Source organism: Mytilus trossulus, chromosome 4, assembly GCF_036588685.1.
Source record: "Mytilus trossulus isolate FHL-02 chromosome 4, PNRI_Mtr1.1.1.hap1, whole genome shotgun sequence".
Lineage (NCBI taxonomy): Eukaryota > Metazoa > Mollusca > Bivalvia > Mytilida > Mytilidae > Mytilus > Mytilus trossulus.
In genome coordinates, this window is record NC_086376.1 from 95,404,913 (window position 1) to 95,426,279 (window position 21,367).

Consider the following 21,367-nt stretch of genomic DNA (forward strand, 5'->3'; position numbering starts at 1 on the left):
ATGCGGGAATTTCTCGCTACATTGAAGACCTGTTCGTGACCTTCTGCTGTTGTTTTTCTATGGTCGGGTTGTTGTCTCTTTGACGCATTCCCCATTTCCATTCTCAATTTTATATAATGATAACTCTAACAGGGACTGTTGGGTTATGTTTGCCTTATTATTGCATTGAAATATTAATAAAGAAACTAAGGTTTAAAAAAAAATCACACCAGAACCATAAAACTCTGGATGTTGCAAATATCTTAACGAAGAAAACATAATTTGTTTTCATAATCTATATATAATAGATACATAGTGTTATGTTGCCGATTTGTAATCTTGATGATTATTATTGTTGTCTTTTGTACCGTTGGAAGCCGAATTCTGTCTCGTTGAGATCTATCCCACATACATGTACTTTTTATTCATATTGAAAATCAAACCATAATTTTTGTTATGTAAACTCGTTGCATTACTCTTTTTTTTTCCATTTCATCCTTCATCGTCATTTGTACACACGCTGAGTAAAACGGGAAAATAAATTCGGTGCTATATATGTTATTTTATATACATAAGTCAAGAAATATTTTATCATTGAAGCTATACAATATCAATTTTTAATAAAATAGACATATATATAAGGATTCGATTTAAATATATTTTTCAGAATACTTTGTTTTAGTCTCCTTATCTTTCAGTCGAAGAGGTGTTTGCCAAATTATAAAAAAAATTAATAAAAATAAAGTGGCAACGCCCATTTATTATTCCTTAAAACGCTGGAATTCGTCTGAAATGCCTTCCCGCCGATGGCGACAGTATAATCCAAACCAGGTGACGTCATGGATAGTTGTATGTTTTGACGTTCGATATCATCGGTTTTCGGTGGTAAGTTAGCCTAATTTTATGATTTCTTTGGCAAAGTTGATGTCCGTTTGTTGTTCAGAACATGTAATAGTGGTTTACAACAATTATTTAACGTCGGTCTTTGCAGTTCTTTCGATCTTCACTGCTCACCCGGCCGTTCTAGATCAAAGTATACTGCAGTTTGCTGCAAGAAAAGTGTTATTTCCATTTGTAAAAGAGATATATAGTCATCTTTAAATGCTTTCCAAGACAATAGTATGTTTAATGGATTTAGCGTACTTTATTTCATATATGGATAAATCAAAGACGTGTTAGGTGACCCCTTAGGTCATCTACTAGTATGTCGTCTTTTTGCAAATAAGCCAAAGATTCCTAACCCTAAACAGACTCTTGTAAATACAATAGTATCTTGAATAAATGCATGGAGAGCGACGAAAGATACAAAAGGGATATTCAAGTTCATAAGTTAAAATCGAATTGACAATGCCATGGCAAAAAAAATCAACATAAAAGGACCAAAGTACAAACCATAAAACACAATATAGCAAATAAAGACTGAGCGGCAACACGAACTCTACCAAAACAAATCGTAATCTCCGAACAGCCGATCCTGCTCCATTAGTAGCATATAGGTCATGTTGCTCAGCCCTTGCTTACACGATCTTACACGACTGATGTTCGATCTGCCGCTAGAAAATTACAAAGTAAACAGCATCGTTGCAATATGAACGTTCAATTCGATACCCTTTCAGGCTTTGTTTTAAGAATTTCATGTTCTACCAAGTTTATTGTTTATAGCCGAAATTTAATTCTAAGGTGATAATTTAGGTTACAAACCTTTAGGTCGACTGCAGCTCAGTTTCAGTGATTGTACTGTTCGTAATCATAGCACTGAATGTAAAGTCTTGCTATAACAGGAACTTTGATTGACATTAAAAAAAGATGAAAGGACGTATTACAGTCAACAAATCAATTTACAAAACTAAATAGTGATGAACCACATGACGGAATCAAGGGTTGTACTCAGCCGGGTCACGGTTTCATGAGGGGTGATCGTTTTTGTTACTTACTATACGTACTGGTATACATAACATAACTTGAATCGGCGTCCCAACGCGCATTTTGTGATAGTCATTATGAAAATAATAAAAAGAATTCGATCATAGCACATGCAATTTCCATTATCGGCGTTTATTTCGTAGCTGCATCATTATTTACTATATGGTTCAACCAATTCAATATTGAATCCATAGCCAATCATAGAAAAATTGGTCTGAATTGACCCGGCTCCAAACGATCAATGATTCTGCAATGATTAAGGGTTACCCACAATTGCATTCTTGCTTCGCTTCGTCGGTATCAGAGCTTTTGTTTAATTTCCTCAACTATTTTGAACAATTCGATATTTGTCCGGCCATGCTTACACTTCATTTTTAACGGAATTGATCACGGGGGGGGGGGGGGTCTCTTCCTATATAAAGGTATATACATATGTGCCGCTGGAATGGGTCCCTTTTTTGATCCGTCAAATATATCAATGGGGTGCAATTTTACCAAGGAAATATATCAATAGGTAGTAATTGACCGATTGTGATATATATTGAGCTGATAAATATATGAATGGGTTATGATTTCGCTGTGAAATATATGTATAGGTAGGGATTTCACAATTATTCAATATATGAATGGGGGGTGTTTTTAAAATCCCAGCTGCACACCTGTACCCAAAATCCCATGTTGAGACCCCCCCCCCCCCGTGGAATTGATGCTTTTAACATATTTTATTTGATAATTTTTAAAAAAGATGACATTTTACTTTTTTACCCGCAAACTTTTCAATATTATTTTTCACCTTTCTGCATAATGTATACATAGGAAGGGGGGTATACATGTCTCTGATTGGACAAATTATTTCAAATTACATGTATCATGATAGCTAAGGTAATTCGGGTCACATGTACTTTTATCTTTCAGTAGTCGTAAAACCGTGTTATTTTAGAAAATTTGGTTGTTTCACTTTTGTTTTTAAATTATTTGAAACTTCTTAACAAAGGGTTACAAGTAAATGTTACAACAATATTTTGTTACGATTTGTTTTCTACATAGTTTATGAAGACAGATGTCGTAAATTCATCGATTTACGATAACATTTTTTTTGTTTACATGATTCAACATGGACGAACACTCGGACTTCACAAGTCGTATTTATATACTTTCCCGATAAACGGTCAATTTTAGCATGTAAGACCTTACTAAAGTCATGAGTTTCTGTTTAATAGAACATATATCGACAGTCAACCAAATTAGTACCCTTTGCCTAACAATTTTAACATACTACCAATCAAATATTTTTATAGAACCAGATGGAACATGAATATTTCATGATTGTTGATGAATACTTCATTTGATTTTGATGAGATGTTTGGGGATGTATCAGGTTATCGATTTCTTTGCCATATAAGACAGGAACTTTGGAGATTGTTGCATGTTTCATGTTCAACAGATTACCTAGAATTTATAACTTGCTCTTTACTATTCCATTTTAAATATTGGTTTTCAAGTCTGCTCTAATTAGCTATGAGATGCAATTGTAGTTGCAAATGACTGAGAGGTAAGAATATTAAATATAATCTTCATTGAAGGATTCAGAGTAAACAAGTTTTCTCGCTTGAATTGTTTTACATTGTCTTATCGGGTCCTTTTATACACTACCAACAATTTGACTAGCGTTAACATGTACATTAAATGCCGCTATAAAAACAGTACTTTTAGGAAACATTACTAAACAGTACATTAAATGCCGCTATATAAACAGTACTTTTAGGAAACATCACTAAACAGTACATTAAATGCCGCTATATAAACAGTACTTTTAGGAAACATCACTAAACAGTACATGAAATGCCGCTATATAAACAGTACTTTTAGGAAACATTACTAAACAGTACATCATATGCCGCTATATAAACAGTACTTTTAGGAAACATCACTATTCAGTACATAGATTTTTATATCATTTTCAGTAATGTTGAGAAAAAGTTGTTTTCAGTACTGAAAATTTCAGTCATTTATCAGTACTGAAAATTTCAGCCATTTTTCAGTACTGAAAATTTCAGCCATTTTTCAGTACTGAAAATTTCAGCCATTTTTCAGTACTGAAAATTTCAGTCATTTTTCAGTACTGAAAATTTCAGTCATTTTTCAGTACTGAAAATTTCAGTTATTTTTCAGTACTGATTTTTTTTTTCATCTTTAAGTACTTCTACACATATAATATAGGGTCAATGTCAGAAAAATATAAAATGTTTTTATACTGCAACTAGTTGTGTTTATTTTATATAAAATATTGTAACAAAGCTCTATTGGTTTACGATGTCAATTTCATCATGGCACACTTTCTCCACAATCAGGGGTCCATGAAGGGATGAAAATAAGTCTTTCGTTTTTGTTACGATTTGAATAGCTATCAATTTATTAATTTATGTTGCAGTATAAAAGCAATAGTAGGTCAATGTCAGAAAAATATAAACTTTTTTTGTGCTTGGCGCAAAACTGGGGAAGGGCTCGGTAGAACCTCGCCCTTCCCCAGTTTCTTAGCCTCATACAAAACATATGTATGAGACTGCGAAACTGGGATAGGGCAAGATTTAAATGCGCCCTTCCTTTCCCCAGTTTTATTCAGAATACTAAAAAGTTTATATCTTTATGACATTGACCTAATATTGTTTTTTTCTTACTGCAACCTAAATTAAAATTGATTTTTAAATTGTAACTGTTATATATTATTAGCATGAATATCAAACTGTGTGTATCCCTTAATGAACCCCTGATTGCGGAGAAAGTATTGCATGATGAAATTGACATTGCATAAAATATAGAAATCAACGACAACGGAAGCCCGCAATGAACGGTGTTTTAATCTTTTGCTGACGACAACTTCCAAATCTACATAGGACCAGGATTTTTTAAGGTAAAAAGTTACGAAATATATCAATGTAGTTCACATTTCATTTGGTTAGTATGGTGATCACGAAATCAAATAACGTGTTCAAACTTGGGGCATTTTAGTTAGTTGCAGAACATGTCCGTCCTGGGACAACTCGGACCGTCTAAAAAAGACAGCTAGGACCATCTATAATGACAACTCAGACAAAAACAAAAGGAACATGTTTACTAAGTTTCAAGTTGATTGGACTTCAACTTCATAAAAAACTACCTCGACAACAAACGTTTACCTGAAGTGGGACAGACAGATGGAGGAATGCAAAGACTTTCCGAGGAGAAGATTTTTGTAAAAAAATTACGAAAAATTGGTAAAAAAATGACTATAAAGTGCAATAATTCCTTAAGGGATCAACTTACCATTTCAATCATGTTGATTTTTTTTTAGATCTTACTTTGGTGACATAATGGCTGTTTACAGTTGAATTCTATCTATAATAATTTTCAAGATAATAACAGAAAACGGACAAAATTTCCTTAAAATTACCAATTCAGGGACAGTAACCCAACAACCCATTGTCCGATTCATCTGAAAATTTCAGGGCAGATAGATCTTGACCTAGTTAACAATTTTACTCCTTGTCAGATTTGCTCAATGCTTTGGTTTCAGAGTGATAAGCCAAAATATACATTTAACCCCTTTGTTCTATTTTTAGCCATGGAAGCCATCTTGGTTAGTTTGGTTAGTTTGGCGGGTCATCGGACACAATTTTTAAACTAGATACCCCAATGATGGTTGTGGCTAAGTCTGGTAAAATTTGGCCCAGTAGTTTCAGAGGAGAAAATTTGTTTATAAGTTAACGACGACGTAAGCTCAAAATTCGGATTTGTGGACATATTTTTCCTGTCGACAGGAATACATAACTTTTTTGTATTAAAAGATAAACAGATAAACATTATCTGTTTTATGTTAAATTATTTGTAAATTCTGTTTTATATATAAAATGTTCTTTAAATGTGTGCAATTTGTTGGTTTTTTTTCTTCAAATAATCCATATTTTTTTAACGAAAGTTTACTTTTGAACACTATTTTTATTTGTTTTTTTAAACTGAAAAAAGTTTTAAATGTCTGAATATCTATATTATTTCTTTTTATTAAACATAATTTGGCTAATTTATAAACTCTGCACTTTCCCTCTTTTTTGCCAAATTGAGTCCTGTTACCAGGAAATGGTAAACATATGGGGCTAAGGGAAGTAATAATTTTTTTGTTAAGCCCATGTGGTTCTATTCAACTAATAAAGTTTAATTCTGCGGTCACACTAGGCAACGATCGCACTACGATCTGTGAAAAAATGCAAATGTTGACGATCGTAGCGCGATCTTGAAGATCACAGTAAGGTCGTATCACGGTCGTGGTGAGGTCTTCAAGTTCGTGATGAGCGTATACAATTTTGAACATGTTCAAAGCAATCGTGGTGGAATCAGGTATTAGTGAGTTCGCACTAAGGTCGTGGTAAGATCGCAAAGGTCGCTGTATCATTATAGCGAGAGCGTAGTGAAAGCGTGATTCTATTCGGAGAGACCAGTACCATAGTGTGGAAACGGAACTGTACAGTTTTCTAATAATTTGGTCATTCGGGAGACTGTCAAAAGGGGCCCCGACATTTGCAAAATAACAAGTTGCTTGAAGAAAATTTGATGAACTCTTATGTTACTATATATAGCTATGTAACGTTTCTGCTTCAGGTTTTGGTAGCTTAAATATTCTCATAAAGAACCAATAAAATAATAAGAAAGCTATGTGCATCCAAATGTTTTCCTTAGAATGATGGAGCTCCATGATGTGTGAAACGATCAAATTTGCCACACAACAGGGATCAAAAATGTATAGAAAAAAAAGGACGAAAAATGTAAAAAAAAAACATCGAAAAATCCATGTTTGCTTCCTGAATTTCCACATGTACCTTTTCTGATATATAGTCATACCTGTCTGAAAGTTTTGAAGTCATTGTTCCAGTAGAAATCCAAATATATTCATTTTCTCCATGTCGGATATTTTTATTGACTGTACAATCGCTTGCAAGTTTACTGTAAAATCACTCTGAGCCTTCCTGAACAATATCAATGAGAAGAACATAAACCGTGTACTATCTCTTCTGCCACATTCATGATTAGTTTATGTTTTCCATGATACTTCTGTCATATAAATATTTATTAAAACTACTGTAATCCAATGCTGCAACACATGTCTGGAATGATTTTCTCTCCTTTTTCTGTTACAATTTAATATCAGTTAGTTATTTTGTATTGTTATCAATTTTTTATACCTAAATTACACACTCAAAAGTTGAGTCTGACTGAGCGGATCCGGCACGAGGGGAGAGGGAGTGTTGGTGATTGCAACCCCATTCAAGTTTTTCGATTTGATTTTTTTTGTGGAATTTCAGGGTGTTCCGTGGTTTGGATCCCGCACCTGATCTGATATCGTTATTGATAGTATTAAATGATGATCCGATCATTCAACTGATTTTTTTTTTATAGTTTGGTCTTGTGTTGTGATATGTTTTTTTTTTTTATATAAATGAGCGCACACAGACATTTTTAACCCCGCCAAATTCTGTATGTACCTGTTTTAAATCATAAGCCCCGCGTAGTTCAGTGTTTGTCGTTTTTTCGTGTATGTCATATATGTTTTTCGTAAATTGTTTTATTATGAATTAGGCCATCATATTGTGTATTAATTCTTATTTTTTTCATGTCGGAACCTGTTATTGCCGACTATATTTGCTTAAATCCATTTATTTTTTTAACTTTGAAAATCCTATCACATCTCCTTCTTTTTATATTGAAGATATAAATAATTATGGTTTGATAAAATGTTGTTCGCACTAAAAAAATACTTTTTCGTTAATTTGTCGGATTCTATAGTTGGGAATATTGAAAAGTTCCCGATATAAAAAAAAAAATCATGTTGTTTTCTCTGTCTTTCTGACAACAAGGCCTCTCCAATCCTTGATAAAATTTAATTTTACTTGAGCTTTTTCTTCCAGTAGTTATAGTTTGTAGTAAACAGAAATCTCATTGGAAAGTATACCACATCTTCTTATTTTAATATCGAGTTTATTGACATATATAATACGTGTCTTTTCTTGGATCCATGGTTAGCTACCACTATTTCACATTCGAATTCCTTTATCAAGTTACAATATCCCGATCCTCTGATGAAAAATTCTTTGTTTTATTGTTCAAATATGTATTTATTATTTTTTTTAAATTGCTGGTCAAAAACATATTAAGTAAAATTCAAAATATGCTAATTACCCTTGCAGAGCATCTAGTCACCTTTTTTTATATATAAATATTTTTTTTGTACGAGGATTATTTTCATTTTTATTTTAGATTCGATTTTGCTCATTGTTGACAGCCGTGCGATGACCTATTGTTGGTAATTTCTGTCATGTTGGTCTCTTGTGGAGAGTTGTCTATTTGGCAATCATACCACATCTTCTTTTTTTATATCTATTGTATACATTTTGTTTTTGTCTCTGATATAGTCACCTTAAAAGGGTTCCTTGATAGGATCTTAATTGTTAAAATGACTGGTTTTGTGCTTATTTTCATTTCAAATACCATACTTGAATATAATAGGACAGACAAGGAATATGGAACGCCATAGCTGTGTCACAGTGGAAAAATGGACAAAAATTTATTTTGATACTTTTTGGACATTTTGTAAAACCAGTGATTTTGTTATATTTGCAATATTTCACTAGGAATTTTGATATTTTTATTGTGCAAGATATAAGTTAAGTTTAGAAGATTAAGCTAATATAATTTCATGTTTTAATTTGGGTTTTTTTAAATGGCGACATTTTACTTCAAAATGATCTATTATTCCTGAGACTACTATAACACATGTTATAGTAGTCTCAGATTATTCGTATTTGACAAGCCAAGGCTTTAATCCCATAAATAAGTCTGTATGTTCTATAATTGTTAATTATTATCTACATGTATGTGTTAATTTTTCTGCTATCCCTTATTTGAATTTTCTCACTCATTTAGAGAAATATTTGTCAAGTACAAGTAGTTTTGGTTTATGTTGTTATTTTGATGTGGCAAATTGGATTTAGTATTACACTGAGCAGTCCCAACTCTGTACAATTGTATTCCATGCTGAACTTATTAAATTATACATCGCGCTAACCAGAGTCGTCTTTTGTTACAAGAGCTAGTCCCAGAGTCAGAGTCCGTACTGTTTATTGTGTGTGTGTGGTTCCAGACCAACACATTTCCCAGTCACAGATACACCCAGAATTTATTTGTGATAGCTGTCTTTCGTTGTTCATATTTAGTATAAGCTGTGAAAATTTAATTATTTTCAGCGTTTTTTTCTCGATTATGAGTGCCCTTTTTAGCTCACCGGGCCCGAAGGGCCAAGTGAGCTTTTCTCATCACTTGGCGTCCGTCGTCCGTCGTCTGTCGTTAACTTTTACAAAAATCTTCTCCTCTGAAACAACTGGGCCAAATTAAACCAAACTTGGCCACAATCATCATTGATGTATCTAGTTTAAAATTTGTGTTTTGTTACCCCGCCAAGCAACCAAGATGGCCGCCATGGCTAAAAATAGAACATAGGGGTAAAATGCAGTTTTTGGCTTATAACTCAAAAACCAAAGCATTTAGAGAAAATCTGACATAGGGTAAAATTGTTTATCTGGTCAAGATCTATCTGCCCTGAAATTTTTAGATGAATCAGACAACCATTGTTGGATTGCTGTCCCTAAATTGGTAATTTTAAGGAAATTTTTAAATTACTGTTTTTGGTTATTATCTTGAATATTATTATAGATGGAGATAAACTGTAAACAGCAATAATGTTCAGAAAAATAATATTTACAAATAAGTCAACATGACCAAAATGGTCAGTTGACCCCTTTAGGAGTTATTGCCCTTTATAGTCAATTTTTAACCTTTTTTCGTAAATCTCCATGATCTTTTACAAAAATCTTCTCCTCTGAAACTACCGGGCCAAAATTGTGTTTTTTTTACCTGGCCAACCAACCAAGATGGCCACCACGGCTAAAAATAGAACATGGAGGTTAAATGCAGTTTTTGGTTATAACTCAAAAACCTAAGCATTTAGAGAGAATCTGACAATGGGTAAAATTGTTTATCTGGTCAAGATCTATCTGCCCTGAAATTTTAAGTTGAATCTGACAACTCGTTGTTAGGTTGCTGCCCCTAAATTGGTAATTTTAAGGAAACTTTGCTGTTTTGGGTTATTATCTTGAATATTATTATAGATAGAGATAAACTGTAAACAGCAATAATGTACAGCAATTTAAGACTCAAAAATAAGTCAAAATGACCAAAATGGTCAATTGACCCCCTAAGAAGTTATTGTCCTTTATAATCAATTTTTAACAATTTTCATGAAACTTTGGTGAATTGTTTATATCTATTGATGTAAGCTCCCTTTCAATTTTTATAAATTTAAGATTTTACATTTCCGTGTTATGAATTTTTATGCTTAAAAAAGGGGGGATTTTCCAATTTTGGGACAATAACTAACACTTTTAAAAACAAGTGAAAATAGCAACGGGCGTATCATGCGCTAAAGCGCAGCACTTTATTATCAGTACTGTTATCATTATGTTGAGTGAAATAAATATTATGTTCTGTAGACTGATCATTATGTTCAGTAAAATAAATATTATGTTCAGTTCAAACAACTTTATGATCAGTGGTCAAAATGTTTTATGTTTGGTTTAAAATATTATACTAGGTGGTTACTCAATTACTTTCAGTGCTTTTTTTCATTATGTGGTGGTGGTAGACTCCCGAAAATAACCGAAAACATGTATAATTTTTTCGGGTTTATTTTCATACTGGCAACATGCCGTCTGCTATACAACGTGCTCTTGTAGAACTTAATCTGCAAATCTTTCAAATTAAAAAATTTAAAGATGATAGGATAGAAGATGACACTTTTCAGCACCTTACTGATCAAGACTTGATCAGACTAGGTGTTGAAACTATTGGTGATAGAATAAAGATTGAGGGAAGCAATGAGGATGACTCTGTGACTATATGACACAAACATTAGCAACTATAGGTCATCATAATGCCCCCAATAATTAGAAAAAGCCCCCGCCTAGTCAGCTATAAAAGAGGGTGAAAGATACCAGAGGGAGTGTCCCCGAAATGCTGTGTGGTAGACAGTGTTATTAATTAATTATTAGCGCCCTTGGTAAAACTTCAAATTTCATAATTAATGTATTTCATTGTTAAATAATTTACATGAAGCATATAAGTATATATTTGTTAAGTGCATAGCTTTTGCTATTTGAATTCGTTGGTAAAAAATATTTATTTATATGGTAAAGTTTAATATTTGCATCGTCGCAAAATCTTTGGTTACCCTCTTTGTATACATTCAGTGAGAAAGTTATATATTTTATAGATCATACAGACACCAAAATAGGAAATTGATAATTCTTGTCTATCCTTTTTTTGATGCGTTTTGTTATTTGAATTAGCCATGTGATTATGGATGTTCCGAATTGAGTTTTCTCTTATACCCCAGTTCCACTAAGCCACGATCGCACTACGATCTGTGGAAAAAATGCAAATTTTGATGATCGTGTAGGTCGCAGTAAGGTAGTACCACGGTTGTGGTGAGATCTTCAAGATCGTGAAGAGCGTGGATAACTTCAAACATGTTCAAAACAATTGTGGTGCGGTCGTGGCGAAATTAGGTTGTGGTAGAAGCGTAGTGAAAGCGCATTAAGATCGTAGTAAGATCAGAAAGGTCGCTGTACAGTTGTTGCGAGAGCGTAGCGAAAGCGTGTTTCTATTCGGAGAGATTGCGCTACGATCTCACAGCGACGTTATCACGACCTAAAGTTCAGTATTTTTGTGATTTTACTCTCTACTCTGTTACCGGCCACAAAAGAGCTCATCAACCAGAGAATTAATTTAATAAACACAAAACTGTAATAAATTCCAGTAATTTTAAGTTTTGGAAGCTCTTTGGTATTGTATTAGGTACTTTAAATGAAAAGAAAAGTTACAAGTAACATATCATATTAGTTTAAACGAGTAAACACTAGGGACTATATTCGTGAACAACGAAGCGAAGAAGAACAGACAATTGTGGTCTCGGTCGTATATTGGTATGACGTTGGCGTCGTCGTCGTCGTCGTCGTCGTCGTCGTCCGAAAACATTTGGTGTTTTCGCACTTTAACTTAAGTATAAGTAAATAGAAACATGTGCAATTTAAACACAAGGTTTATGAACATAAAAGGAAGGTTGGGATTGATTTTGGGAGTTCTGGTCCCAACAGTTTAGGAATTAGGGACAAAAAGGACCCAAAATAGCATTTTACTTGGTTTTTGCACAAGAACTTTCAGTAAACAGAATGCTATTAAAGGAGTAGGTACGGTAAGACTCCTTTTTGGCCCCAAAATATAGCAGTTTTACAAAATTGTGATAATGTAATCGTTAAGCCATTTATTGGTAAGTAGAATGATTCTGGTACATAAATATGGGCTGTTTTTGACAATACAATGCACATATATCGGGTACTAGCATCATAAAGTCACGCTAAATTACTGAAATCTTCACAATTTGAGAATTTTAGATAAATTTTAGACGGTTTCTGTCTAAAATCATCTTCGCTATTATAGCCAAGGGTTACGAGAGAGCGGGAGTGGATCGTAACCCTTGGCTAGCGAAGATGGTCTAAAATGAAAGTGGCCGCATTCGTGTTCATCCATAATATTGAAATGTAAGTTGTATTTGATGATAATACATAATATATATAAAGGTTGAGGATGAACACGGATGCGTTCACTTTCATTTTTGATCAAAACCATCTGAAAAGTGACGATTATTGGCGAATTTGATAGATTTTTCATATTAAGTTTGAATCAGAGCGTTTTTTATGACTTAATCAGTTGAAATCTTTCACAAAAACTAATTGAATCAATTGAAATAGACACTTTTAAAAGTGTTTAAAAAGTGTCTAAAATATTTCGTCAGATGAACTTGAAAATTGAGGCCAAAATCGGCCCTTACCGGACCTACGTCTTTTAATATAAGGTTTATGACCACAAAAAAAAGGTTGGGATTGATTTTGAGAGTTTTGGTCCCAACAGTTTAGGAATTAGGGGCCAAAAACGGTCCAAAACAAGCATTTTTCTTAGTTTTTGCACAATATCTTTAGTATAAGAAAATAGAAATCTATGAAATTTTCATACAAGGTTTATGACGACAAAAGGAAGGTTGGGATTGATTTTGGGAGTTTTTGTTTTCGTATAAAGCTGCGCCCTGCGGAGCATCTGGTTCTTTTAGTGGCCCAAAAGCGTGGGATTCATTATCCAGTGAAACAAAAAAAATATACTATAGGTGTTTTTTATACGACCTCAAACATTTTTTTGGATCGTATAATGGTATGATGTCGTTGTCGTCTGCGTCGTCCGAAGCCCAATTGGTTTCCGGACAGTTTCTTTAGTTTAAAAAAATAGATCTTAATGATTTTTTTTCTAAAGGGTCAATACCACAAAAAGAAGGTTGGGATCGATTTTGGGGACGGTTGTCTAACCGTTTAGGAATAAGAAGCCCAAAACAAGGATTTTTATAGTAAGGATAATAACTTGTGTATAAGTATTTCATTTGCTCTGAAATTGTACCACAATGTTTAAAACCACAAGTAGAAGGTTTGGATTCGTTTACGGGGTTATGGGTCAAAAGTTTAGGAATAAAGGGCCAAAAAGGAACCAAAAGCCAGCATTTTACTAGTTCCAAGACAATAAATTGTGTGTAACTGTATTGACTTCTCTAAAATTGTACCACAATGTTCCACATAACAAAGGGGAGGCTAGGATTAAGTTTTGGAATAATTGCCCAAAATATGTAGGAATTAGTGGGGCCAAAAAAAGGCAAAAAAAGAAGCATGTTTCTAGTTTCCAAACAAAAATTGTTTAGGTGAATTAATCTCTCTGAAATCGTAATACAAGGTTCCATACTACAAGGGAAATGATGGGATTGAGTTGAAGGGTTATTGCTTAAAAAGGGGGTTTCAATAAGTTTTTTTTTAGGGGGGGGTAAAATTTTTAAGGGATTCCTTTTTTTTCAAAAAATTTCGAAATTCGAATTTTGAAAAATTTCAAGAAGAAGCCTTCAATTGCACAGTATTGTATAGTAGATTTGTTAGATCTCTGGCCACATTTATTTTGTGACTTTTTGGTGATGATTCAAAATTTCATTTTTGAGTTATTTAGTATTTTGTAAAAAAGGGGAGGGGATTTTTTACGTGTCGCGCCGTATCTCAAAAACGATTTATGATTATTGCTTAAAACTTGACACACTTTTTTTGTTATATTAATCTTAAGATCTGTATACTTTTTGGTGATGATTTACAATTTCGTTTTTCAGTTATTTAGTATTTTGTAAAAAAGGGGGAGGGTATTTTTACATGTCACGCCGTATCTCAAAATCAATTTATGATTGTTGCTTAAAACTTTACACACTTTTTTGATATATTGATCTTAAGATCTGTATACTTTTGGGTGATGATTTAAAATTTCATTTTTCAGTTATTTAGTATTTTGTTAAAAAGGGGGAGGGTATTTTTACATGCATGTCACGCCGTATCTCAAAATCAATTTATGATTATTGCTTAAAACTTTACATACTTCTTTGTAACATTAATCTTAAGATCTGTATACTTTTTGGTTTTAATTCAAAATTTTATTTTAGTGATATTTAGTTTTTTTGGGTTCATATGTCCCTCTGTATCTCAAAAACAATATATGGTTATTGCTTAAAATTTTCTCAAAAAATATTTATGATTATTGCACTAAACTATCACACAAGACGACAAGCGTATCATGCGCTCATGGCGCAGCTGTTTATTTTAATTTGTACACAATTTAGTTCCTGCATTTTAAGTTGCAGAGAGTTAATTTTCCTCATGCTCTGGGCATGTTGGGCAATATAATTTCTGTCAAGTCTTATCAGCCTATATAGTAAAGTTTTAAAAAATCCATTTAAAAGAATTGGTTGTCATATTTGTTTTAGCCCACTTTGCTATATTCATAAATTTTTATCCGTTATCATTGTCCGTTAACTTATCTAAAAATGTAAAAACTGGTTTCCTCTGCATACTAATGAGCTTAATTATTTTACCAAACTAGGGAACAAGAAATCTTCATAGGGATACATAGATTGAACATTTTCTAAATGGATCCACAGAACTCTGTGTCTCACCTGCAGTTGCTGCTGTTGGTGTAAAAGTGTGATGTTGACTATAAAAGTGAGTATATTTATCAGTAAAATACAGAATTTAAAAAATAATATATGTGCATGTATCATACTCCATCCATGAACTATGGATAATAAAAACAATGTTATAGCAATGACTAAAAAATATTCATAGATCTAATTTTAAGGGTTAACTTATTATAGCTCTACATCTTTCATATACGCTTTAGATTTTAAATATTTTGACCACGAGCATCACTGAAGAGACAAGTGTTGTCGAAATGCGCATCTGGTGCAGAAAAAATGATACCGTTAATGTTATTATTAGATTTTTGTCGAGCCTGCAACTTTTGTTGCAGAAAGCTCGACATAGGGATAGTGATCCGGCGGCGGCTACGGCGGCGGCTACGGCGGCGGCGTTAGCTAACTTCTTAAAAGCTTTATATTTTAGAAGGTAGAAGACCTGGTTGCTTCACACTTTGTATATAGATGCCTGATGTCACGAACTTTCGGTCAGTAACATGTCCAATGTCCTTGACCTCATTTTCATGGTTCAGTGACTATAACTATATTTGGTATGTGCATACCTTGCAAGGTCTTCATGCCCGTCAGACAGTTTTCACTTGACCTCGACCTCACTTCATGGATCATGGAACAAGGTTAAGTTTTGGTGGTCAAGTCCATATCTCAGATACTATAATCAATAGGGCTAGTAAATTCGGTGTATGGAAGGACTGTAAGGTGTACATGTCCAACTGGCCGATGTCATCTGACCTTGACCTCATTTTCATGGTTCAGTGGTTATAGTTAGATTTTTGTGTTTTGGTCTGTTTTTCTCATAATTTATGCAATAGATCTTCTATATTTGTTGTATGGAATGATTGTAAGGTGAACATGTCTAGCGAGCAGATGTCATCTGACCTTGACCTCATTTTCATGGTTCAGTGGTCAAAGTTAAGTTTTTGAGTTTTGGTCTTTTTATCTAATACTATATGACATAGGTCAACAATATTTAGTGTATGGAAATATTTTATGATCTATATGTCAGTCGTTCAGGTTTAATTTGACATTGATCTCATTTTCATGGTTCATTGCTCAGTGTTAAGTTTTTGTGTTTTGGTCTGTTTTTCTTAAACTATAGGTAATAGGTCAACTATATTTGTTGTATGGAAGCATAGCTGTACATGTCTGCCTGGCATGGTTCATCTGACCTTGACCTCATTTTCATGGTTCATTGGTCTTTTTTAGTTATCTTGGTTAATGTTAAGTTTATGCGACAGTCTTTAATAAAGCTTTATACTTAGGACTATCAACATAATATCAATGATAAGTAAAGAAGGCGAGACATTTCAGCGTGTGCACTCTTGTTTATCTTGTTCTAGTTTATCATGGAGACTGCAATGATAAATTATAAATCACATTGCACGTGTCAGAAATGCTAAATATATGGACTCATCTTAAAATTCCTTGATAATAAACCTGATTGGTAAGGTTACCGTAGTATTTGATGATTATTTAAGAAAATTGTACCCTGAATTTTATTTTTAGATTTCAGCAACAGAATGAAGAATTCCAAGAGTCTAATACGGTTTATTAAACAGGATTTTATCATTGAATCAACATCCTACAAGAATATGACATACAAATAAGTAATTATGTGCAGGGAAGAACATTTAAACAAAACTGTAAGAGACATACAGTGGTGGTGTATTTTTAAAGAGACCGAAAGAACCTATAATAACTTGCCATGAGTGTATATTTTCCAAACCAGAAGCTCGTTCATAATAATATACAATTTAAATTAAAATTATTATATGAACATTACAGATAAAGTCTCAAAAGAGAAAATTGAGTTTTAAATGAAACATTTAAGTACAAAACATTGAAATAGTCCTTTCCATGTTGTGTGACATGTAGAAATGTTATGCTTTCACCATTCATGTAGCTCCATATAGAGGAATGGATCCCTGTCCCCCTCCCCCCAAAAAAAAACGCATTCGTATCCGACAGCAATCAATCGATAAAAAACACCAAACAAAAATCAATAGGGAAACATACCATCGACACATGTAGCATGCTCTGCATTGTGAATGAAAACTAAATCAACAAAGATTGTTTTTATGTTTTTTTGACATGAGACAAGCAATGAGAAGGTTCCTACCTTGGTACAGGCGTTTGCATAAATAATTTTAAGAATATTAAGTTGATAAATGGATTAGAAAAAAATCTTTCATTCTGTCTTTTGTAAGTAAGACCCTTTTCCCTGAGTAATTTGTTTCAAAGTTGATCAACAAATACAACTAAAATCCAGGATGCGAGTCATCGATGTACATGACTTTGCTTGTCTTCTTGCTTTATTGTCGTGCCTGTGACATGCGAAAGATACAGATAACAATCCTACGGCGTTAGCTATTTGTATTGAGCTTGATATTTTATATGGTAATTGACTTTAACTGGAGGCTTCATACCTTGTGGCTTATACATGTATAACGAAAGTCTGTATTATATCTGTTGGCATTGACCTCATTTTCATTGTCAAGCAACTGCTTGAAAACAAATTTCTATTTTTATTATGTTATTTTCTCACTTAACTATTAATGAACTACCGAATTGGACTATTTAACGGGTTTGTAATAACATGAGCAACAGGATGGGTGCTACATCTATATGTGGAACAGGATCAGCATACCCTTCAGGAGCACCCGAGATCAAACTCATGGTGGGATTCGTGTTGCTTAGTCATTAGTTTTCTATGTGTCTTGTGAACTATTATTTGTCTAATTTGCACAGGTCATTAGTCAATGTTAAATTTAGTTTTTTTTGTCTATTTCTTTTAGCAATACTAGTATATAAAACTAGATATAGTGTATGAAATGATTTTATGATTTAAATGTCTTGTCTTGCAGGGGTCATCTGACGAGTCACCTTGACTTTATTTTTTCATGGTTCATTGGTCAATATGTAATTTTCATTGTTTTGGCTGTTTCTTGTATGAGATAAGCAATAGAAAAACTATATTACGCGTGTATAATGATTGTCAGCTATACATGTCTTTCTGACTTAAATTGGTTTATCTCACATTGACTTCATTTTCATGGATCTTTGACAATGTGTGATGTATGTGACACCTGTACTAAAACTCTAACCTTGGTCTATCAGCATAAAATAATTCGTGAATATAAAAGCAGGCGAAACGTTTCAGCTTGAGCATTCTCGTTGCATCTTATAAGTTGTATTTGTCTGAGACATTATTGGTTAGAGCTTACAGGACTCACTTTAATTGTTGAGGACCAAGAAATTTGAACAACAAGAAAGAAATAAAGATAGGTTGTATAAAACATGCTCACGACCAAAAAATATTTACTTTCTATAATATTATCTACAATATGTTCAGTTACTGTTAAATTCTTGTGAAGACTCGATTCGTGTTCATTTCCAATTAAAAAAAATCATTTGATAGATCGATTCACTTTGGGTTCATAGGTAGAACATTTGTCTGTAGTTAAGATCTTTTACACTAACCGTGATTTTGAAAGTGCTTAAGGTCAAGGACAAAAAAAAATTTTTTTTTGCAATTGAACACTCTTTTACTTGTAACGTAAAAGATGAAGAAAACCGAATAAGACTCCAATTAGTAATAGACTGAAATATCTTTTGTAGAAGTGTTACTGTTTTGTGGAGATTTAACTAACATTTCTTTTCATATTTAGAATTATGTATTTTAATTGGATTCTGCCTTACTACCCTAAAAATTAGTCCAGCTTTTCATTCAAAATCTACTGCTGTCAAAATTCTTATGCTATATTAAAACCACACAAATAACAAAACGAAGCAAAGTTCTATTTTCTTGCCGTTGAATAGAAAATATCAGTGTTGGTAAAAATAAGGAATGTTGTTATAATTTTCAATGATACAACTATAATAATTCACCAAAGTTTTAGGTAGATATACGCAATTGTAGTCGACTGTATGACCTTCATAGAGTGAGTAAAAGTCGCTATAAAAGGTTTAAACATGTGAAATATGAATATGAAACAATTCATATCAGAATATTAACTGCCTAATGTACATGTATAACAAAACAATTTACAAACAACAAATATTACCGAAATGAACCAACCACAACCACTAGACTACAGGTTCCTGACTTGATCCAAGGTTAATGTTATAAAAATATCTTGAAACGTGTGCTTATTCTTTTAAATTACTTTTAAATTATTACTGATAACAAACTGTCATGGTATCAAAGAATCTTTTCTATCTATAAGAGAAACGTGAACTATATTAAAGACGTCATTGCATTTCAAGTGCTACAAGAAAGTATGAAAGAGCAACAGTTTTAATATAGACGACTGCATATATATAATCTACATATTTAGTTCTATTAATAAAACAAGGAGATGGGGTATGCCTCCCAACTAACAACAACAGAACAAGGATACTATATAAATAACCATAATGTTCAACGTCAGACGTCGACAAAATCGGTTTAACCCGCCATATTTATATGCACCTCTGTCCCAAGTCGGACAGTCATGTTATAGATATGTCTTTGTGTAGTTATACATTTAGTTTGATGAACGATATTCTGACATTGTGCTTTACATCTAGATGACATCTATTTTTTTCTCTCGGACCTATTCAGAACTTCTTGTATGGTGCTGACTGCTTAATATTGAAAAACTTTATTGGTGTCTGATAGTTTTGTATTTGTTGCTAATGTGATTGAATTTGACTGTTTTTATGACAGCTCCTTTTCCGCCTTTCACATAAATCCTCAATGAAATCATCATTGCGCATGGAAAGCTGTAAAAGTAATCTTGATAACTAGCGAAACTAATCGTCAGGAAAAAAACCCGCACTGGTTTACGCCAAAAACATTGAATAACACCAGTTATGACATACAACAAATAACAACAATCAAAAATAAGAAGTCGTGGCTTGAAACAGGCACATAACGAATGTGGTCATAAAGTTCATCAAAAGAATCCTCTTTAATGTAATTAATGTGTTGAAATGAAAGAATAAATATAGTCATGGAGTTTTAAAATAAAATTCTTGTTTTTTTTCCAAACCAACTTATGATATTTGTTGATGATTATTTTTTTAATTGTTGTTGATTGCTTTATGTCCAGTGGCAAATATTTCACGATGGTTCTGGACGAGAACAAGTTAACAATAAATACAACAGGTACTAGTAGGTCTTTGAATAATAGAGGCCCATCCCGATGATGATCCGGGGGGTATTTCGACTTCCACTGGAAAATAAAGGTATATAAGTAAGGGACACAAATTTTGCCATGCAACAAGTAGAGTCGTTGCAAGGGTTCTTAGCGTGCAGAGATCTTGTCACTCTTTTTACTAGAGGCATTGGATTAAACCGCGATATATGCATTCTGACAGGACGTAGCTGTAAACTTGATACATCTTTCACAGCCAGACGGACGCCCCACTTTAACAAGCTTTTTACTGCCGATCGGAACAGGACCAAGTGAGCATATTTCTATTCCCAACTCACCCTTGGGGCTTATGATATTTGTGATAGGGCCCCTTGTGATAGCATAACCGAGTTTTTTTATTAGGTCTTGAATTTGACTACAACTTTCTGTACTTAAAAATGATTGAATTTTCAGTACTGTAAAATAATTAAATTTTCAGTACTGAAAAATTACTGAAATTTTCAGTACTGAAAAATGACTGAAATTTTCAGTACTGAAAAATGACTGAAATTTTCAGTACTGAAAAATGACTGAAATTTTCAGTACTGAAAACGACTGAAATTTTCAGTACTGAAAAATGACTGAAATTTTCAGTACTGAAAAATGACTGAAATTTTCAGTACTGAAAAATGGCTGAAATTTTCAGTACTGAAAAATGGCTGAAACTTTCAGTACTGAAAAATGACTGTAATTTTCAGTACTGTAATCAACTTTTTCCCAACATTACTGAAAATGATATAAAAGTTAATGTACTGAATAGTGATGTTTCCTAAAAGTACTGTTTATATAGCGGCATTTAATGTACTGTTTAGTAATGTTTCCTAAAAGTACTGTTTATATAGCGGCATTTAATGTACTGATTAGTAATGTTTCCTAAAAGTACTGTTTTTATAGCGGCATTTAATGTACATGTAAACGCTAGTCAAATTGTTGGTAGTGTAGCCGACTATATGCGTTTTGGGCTTTGCTCATTGTTGAAGGCCGTACGGTGACCTATAATTGTCAATGTTTGTGTCATTTTGATCTTTTGTGGATAGTTGTCTCATTGGCAATCATACCACATCTTCTTTTTTATAATAACTGCATAGTT

General features: G+C 33.1%; 1 protein-coding gene and 1 long non-coding RNA gene across 4 annotated transcripts in view; both read left to right on the forward strand.

Annotated features, from left to right (window-relative positions):
• The first annotated feature begins 753 nt into the window (after positions 1 to 753).
• Positions 754 to 21,367, forward strand: part of LOC134716406 (uncharacterized) — a 71,582-nt gene continuing 50,968 nt past the window's right edge. Inside the window, exon 1 of one of the 3 annotated variants that reach the window (XM_063579390.1) lies at positions 754 to 864. The gene's annotated coding sequence lies outside the window, so the exon portion shown is untranslated. Of the gene's footprint in view, positions 865 to 2,993; positions 3,085 to 3,178; positions 3,281 to 21,367 lie in introns of those variants that run through there. The other 2 variants (XM_063579391.1, XM_063579392.1) reach the window with 2 other exon arrangements.
• On the forward strand, positions 4,653 to 16,841 carry LOC134714322 (uncharacterized). Its single transcript, XR_010106542.1, has 3 exons — positions 4,653 to 4,813; positions 14,992 to 15,110; positions 16,607 to 16,841. It is a non-coding gene; the product is annotated as an uncharacterized LOC134714322 (long non-coding RNA).